Here is a 6,161-nt window from a genome sequence, read left to right on the forward strand (position 1 = left end):
AATAGTATAGCAATATCAGTTATTTTAATCCTTGTTGTCACATATGTAAAAACTTGTTGGTTTTTCGTTCGGTCTCCATGTTGTTTGACCAGTAAAAATCCAGATACCAATGTTGTCGCATGGTATTAAAGGGGTACTTCACTGGTAAACTTTTTTTTTTTTTTTTAAATTAACTGGTGCCAGAAAGATTAAACAGATTTGTAAACGACTTTTATTAAAAAATCTTAATCCTTCCAGTACATATCAGCTGCTGTTATGATCCACAGGAAGTTCTTTTCTTTTTGAATTTCCTTTCTGCCTGACCACAGTTCTCTCTGCTGACACCTCTGTCCATTTTAGGAACTGTTCAGAGCAGGATGGGTTTTCTATGGGGATTTACTCCTACTCTGGACAGTTCCTAAAATGGACAGCAGAGAGCACTGTGGTCAGGCAGAAAGGAAATTAAAAAAAGAAAAGAACTTCCTGTGGATCATACAGCAGCTAATAAGTACTGGAAGGATTAAGATTTTTTAATAGAAGTAATTTACAAATCTGTTTAACTTTCTGGCACTGGTTGATAAAAAAAAATAAAAAATGTTTTCCAGTGGAGTACCCCTTTAATTATCTGTTATAGTTAAGTACAAGACTTAACAGTTTGAGTGCCACCCAGCTTTTCCAGGTTCTCCCGAAGACATTCAATATGGCTGCTTAACCACACAGACATTCTTTTTAGGAGACTGGAAAAGCAGGGTGGTAGGCAGTATTCAGTTGCAGGTATTACAGTACTCACCCAGTCTCCTGATCAGATTATCTGTCTGGCGAAGCAGCCATATTAGAGACATGAAGAGAAGAATACAATAGCTATAGCACAGTACCTATATTATTACCAGAGTACTTCTCACTATTTATTTTGGATAATGTACAGTAATACCATCACCTCCCTCATCTCTATTTTTCCCCAAAAAGAATTCACATTGGGAGAAACCACACAGGACTATTGTTTTTTGTCTAAAACTGCACCACAGTGCCATCTAGAGTCCTTTTCCCGCACTGCATTAAATATACCATTACTGCCTACTCCTTCATGGCACACTATTCTGTAGACTAGTGTGTTTTCCAAACAGTGTGCCTCTAGTTGTTGCACAACTACAACTCCCAGCATGCCCGGACAAACAACGGCTGTCCGGGCATGCTGGGAGTTGTAGTTTTGCAACAGCTGGAGACTCGTGAGAGATCAATACGTAATGCTGTAAGTGCACAGAAGTGCCTTTCTGCCATCTTAAAGAAGTATTCCGGGAATTTATTATTATTATTTATTATATTTTCTTATGTATTACAGCATAGCCCATTACTATAGAATAGTGTAGAGGTTCTTGGGTACGCCTTGCCCTTACCTGTTTTAGCTGACATGGCAGGCATGTATTTTTTTTTTTTTTTATAGCCGTTTCTGATTACAAATCCATCACTGAAATGTCTTGATAATGCTGCCTACATTTCCAATGAATCCTCTGGCTGTGCAGAGTAATTGAGTGGGGTGTTTGATCACTGCACCTAGTCATCTAACTAGGCTGCTTTTGCTGGAGGTCATCCAACTAAACTGGTAAGACTCATAAGCTGGTTGAGGACAGTTCACATTATGTTTGTTTTCATATTCCCCAAAAAATATTGCTATGAGGCAAAGTGATTTGATCTATAATCACAATTAAGATGTTTAACTTAAAGGGGTATTCCAGGCCAAAACTTTTTTTTATATATATCAACTGGCTCCGGAAAGTTAAACAGATTTGTAAATGACTTCTATTAAAAAAATCTTAATCCTTCCAATAGTTATTAGCTTCTGAAGTTGAGTTGTTTTTTTCTGTCTAACTGCTCTCTGATGACTCACGTCCCGGGAGCTGTGCAGTTCCTATGGGGATATTCTCCCATCATGCACAGCTCCCGGGACGTGACATCATCATTGAGCAGTTAGACAGAAAACTTCAGAAGCTAATAACTATTGGAAGGATTAAGATTTTTTAATAGAAGTAATTTACAAATATGTTTACCTTTCCGGAGCCAGTTGATATATAAAAAAAAAGTTTTTGCCTGGAATACCCCTTTAAGGACCAAGCCCATTTTGGCCTTAAAGGGGTACTCCGGTGGAAAACCTTTTTTTTTTAAATCAACTGGTGCCAGAAAGTTAAACAGATAGGTAAATTACTTCTATTAAAAACTCTTAATCCTTCCAGTACTTATTAGCTGCAGATTCTATTAACTGCAATGGAGGCTGAGCTGAGGTAACCAGACATCCCCAGTACACAATGATCAGAGACAAGGCTTCCGGATTTGCCCGTTATTTACATCTAGGCACTGCGACTCTGCAGAACAGCGGATAGGTGGGGGTGTCGGGAGTCATTACCCCGCCGATCAGCTTTTGATGGCTTATCCCATGAAGAGACCATCTATAATTTTTTGTACGTATATAGAGGGGTGCTTTAATACATATATTTTATTTATATAATCTAAAAGCTTATATTAACCCACAACCTATTTAAATAAATGTCAAACAGTCCATCATACCATAACAGTAATCATCCTCCGTCCTCATAAGGCAAGAATGGGTTGATAAACTAAGGTCAATGATGCTCTGTGCTGGTGGGGCTGTTACACTGTCCCGACGCATTTCTGTCATACGAGGTGACTTCCTCAGGGGATAAAGAATCAGTCCCCAGCACGAAAGCAGTCCCCTCTCGTGAAGTCACGCCATGCCCTCTCCATTCATGTCTATGGGAGGGGGTGTGACGGATGTGGTGTGACGCGGGCCCATTAACGCTACCCAACCAAGGAGCGATCGGGGTTAATTATTAAGAAATAACATATCTCAGTCTATAGACTGTAGGTTCTTTATTGATGGAATTCTTAAACAGTCTTTATTCATTCATCCGGCAGAGAAATAGTTGGTTTTTACAGGGCACATGGTATTTTTTGTGGATGACTGTCAATCACCATTGGTATTATTTATTGCCCATAGTTCATATCTGCAAAAAACAAAAATACAACCAGTAAGGGCAGAATTTGGGAGAGACTTAGGCTGGGTTCACACTGCAGAATTTCTACCAGAGATGAAGCCAACGGCACTAGGACCGTGCGAACTGCATTGCTCCCCCCATAGACTGCAATGCATTTCTGGGTGAATCTTTTGGGAGATCTGCTCAGAAATGCATTGCCATCTATGGTGACGGCAATGTAGTCCGCGTGGTCCTAGTGCCGCCGGCTCGATCTCCGGCAGAAATTCTGCCGAGAAATTCCACAGTGTGAACCCAGCCTTAATGTAAGGGTTTAAAACATTCCAAGAAAGATGACTTTTCAATATATAGTTACGTAATTTATAAGAGTCCATCACATTCAACCTATATTGTGTCCCTACTGTGTTGATCCAGAGGAAGGCAAAAAAAAAAACCTTATGAGGCTGATAATCTTACTCCTATCCCGATCTTATATGAAGGATAGCCTTATGCCTATCCCTATTTTATATGAAGAATAATCTTATGTCTATCCCTATCTTATATGAAGGATAGCCTTATGCCTATCCCTATCTTATATGAAGGATAGCCTTATACCTATCCCTATCTTATATGAAGGATAGCCTTATACCTATCCCTATCTTATATGAAGAATAGCCTTATGCCTATCCCTATCTTATATGAAGGATAACCTTATACCTATCACTATCTTATATGAAGGAGAGCCTAATGCCTGTCCCTATCTTATATGAAGGATAGCCTTATGCCTATCCCAATCTTATATGAAGGTTAGTCTTATGCCTATCCCTATCTTATATGAAGAATAATCTTATGCCTATCCCTATCTTATATGAAGAATAGCCTTATGCCTGTCCCTATCTTATATGAAGGATAGCCTTATGCCTATCCCAATCTTATATGAAGGTTAGTCTTATGCCTATCCCTATCTTATATGAAGAATAATCTTATGCCTATCCCTATCTTATATGAAGGATAGCCTTATGTCTATCCCTATCTTATATGAAGGATAGTCTTATACCTATCCCTATCTTATATGAAGGATAGCCTTATGCCTATCCCTATCTTATATGAAGGATAGTCTTATGCCTATCCCTATCTTATATGAAGAATAGCCTTATACTTATCCCTATCTTATATGAAGAATAGCCTTATGCCTATCCCTATCTTATATGAAGAATAATCTTACTCCTATCCTGATCTTACATGAAGGATAGTCTTATGCCTATCCCTATCTTATATAAAGGATAGCCTTATGCCTATCCCTATCTTATATGAAGGGTAGTCTTATACTTATCCCTATCTTATATGAAGAATAGCCTTATGCCTATCCCTATCTTATATGAAGGATAGCCTTATGCCTATCCCTATTTTATATGAAGAATAATCTTATGTCTATCCCTATCTTATATGAAGGATAGCCTTATGCCTATCCCTATCTTATATGAAGGATAGCCTTATGCCTATCCCTATCTTATATGAAAAATAATCTTATGCCTATCCCTATCTTATATGAAGGATAGCCTTATGCCTATCCCTTTCTTATATGAAGGATAGCCTTATGCCTATATCTATCTTATATGAAGGGTAGCCTTATACTTATCCCTATCTTATATGAAGAATAGCCTTATGCCTATCCCTATCTTATATGGAGGGTAGTCGTATACTTATCCCTATCTTATATGAAGAATAGCCTTATGTATATCCCTATCTTATATGAAGGATAACCATATGCCTATCCCTATCTTATATGAAGGATAGCCTTATGCCTATCCCTATCTTATATGAAGGATAGCCTTATGCCTATCCCTATCTTATATCAAGGATAACCATATGCCTATACCTATCTTATATGAAGGATAGCCTTATGCCTATCCCTATCTTATATGAAGGATATCCTTATGCCTATCCCTATCTTATTGAAGATTAGCCTTATACCTATCCCTATCTTATATGAAAAATAGCCTTATGTCTATCCCTATCTTATATGAAGGATAACCATATGCCTATACCTATCTTATATGAAGGATAGCCTTATGCCTATCCCTATCTTATATGAAGAATAGCCTTATACCTATCCCTATCTTACATGAAGAATAGCCTTATGCCTATCCCTATCTTATATGAAGGATAGCCTTATGCCTATCCCTATTTTATATGAAGAATAATCTTATGTCTATCCCTATCTTATATGAAGGATAGCCTTATGCCTATCCCTATCTTATATGAAAAATAATCTTATGCCTATCCCTATTTTATATGAAGGATAACCATATGCCCATACCTATCTTATATGAAGGATAGCCTTATGCCTATCCCTATCTTATATGAAGAATAGCCTTATACCTATCCCTATCTTACATGAAGAATAGCCTTATGTCTATCCCTATCTTATATGAAGGATAACCATATGCCTATCCCTATCTTATATGAAGGATAGTCTTATACCTATCCCTATCTTATATGAAGAATAGCCTTATGCCTATCCCTATCTTATATGAAGGATAACCTTATACCTATCACTATCTTATATGAAGGAGAGCCTAATGCCTGTCCCTATCTTATATGAAGGATAGCCTTATGCCTATCCCAATCTTATATGAAGGTTAGTCATATGCCTATCCCTATCTTATATGAAGGTTAGCCTTATGCCTATCCCTATCTTATATGAAGAATAATCTTATGCCTATCCCTATCTTATATGAAGAATAGCCTTATGCCTATCCCTATCTTATATGAAGGATAGCCTTATACTTATCCCTATTTTATATGAAGAATAGCCTTATGCCTATCCCCATCTTATATGAAGGATAGCCTTATGCCTATCCCTATCTTATATGAAGAATAATCTTACTCCTATCCTGATCTTATATGAAGGATAGTCTTATGCCTATCCCTATCTTATATAAAGGATAGCCCAGTGGCGTTGCGACCCGGGTGCGGGGGGTGTGGCCCGCACCAGGTGACACCAACCTAGTGGGGTGACACCAAGACGCTCTGCAGCACCCACACCCCCTCCCCAGCTACACTGACACCCCCCTATGTGCCCGACCGGCCTCCCATCCGTCAGCACCCCCCCTGTGCTGTGTGTGCGGTGCGCCCGTCCGTTAGCAACCCCCCCCCCTTCTTTCAGTGCGCCCGTCCGTCATCACGCCCCCCCCT

The 6,161-nt window shown here is 38.8% G+C and overlaps 1 protein-coding gene across 1 annotated transcript in view; it reads right to left on the reverse strand.

The window, feature by feature from the left end:
• Positions 1-2,570: 2,570 nt before the first annotated feature.
• The window catches only part of LOC130297694 (BPI fold-containing family B member 4-like), a 46,010-nt gene continuing 42,419 nt past the window's right edge, over positions 2,571-6,161 (reverse strand). The window contains 1 exon segment of the mRNA XM_056550447.1: positions 2,571-2,996. The gene's annotated coding sequence lies outside the window, so the exon portion shown is untranslated.

This window comes from Hyla sarda, chromosome 13 (assembly GCF_029499605.1).
Source record: "Hyla sarda isolate aHylSar1 chromosome 13, aHylSar1.hap1, whole genome shotgun sequence".
Classification (NCBI taxonomy): domain Eukaryota; kingdom Metazoa; phylum Chordata; class Amphibia; order Anura; family Hylidae; genus Hyla; species Hyla sarda.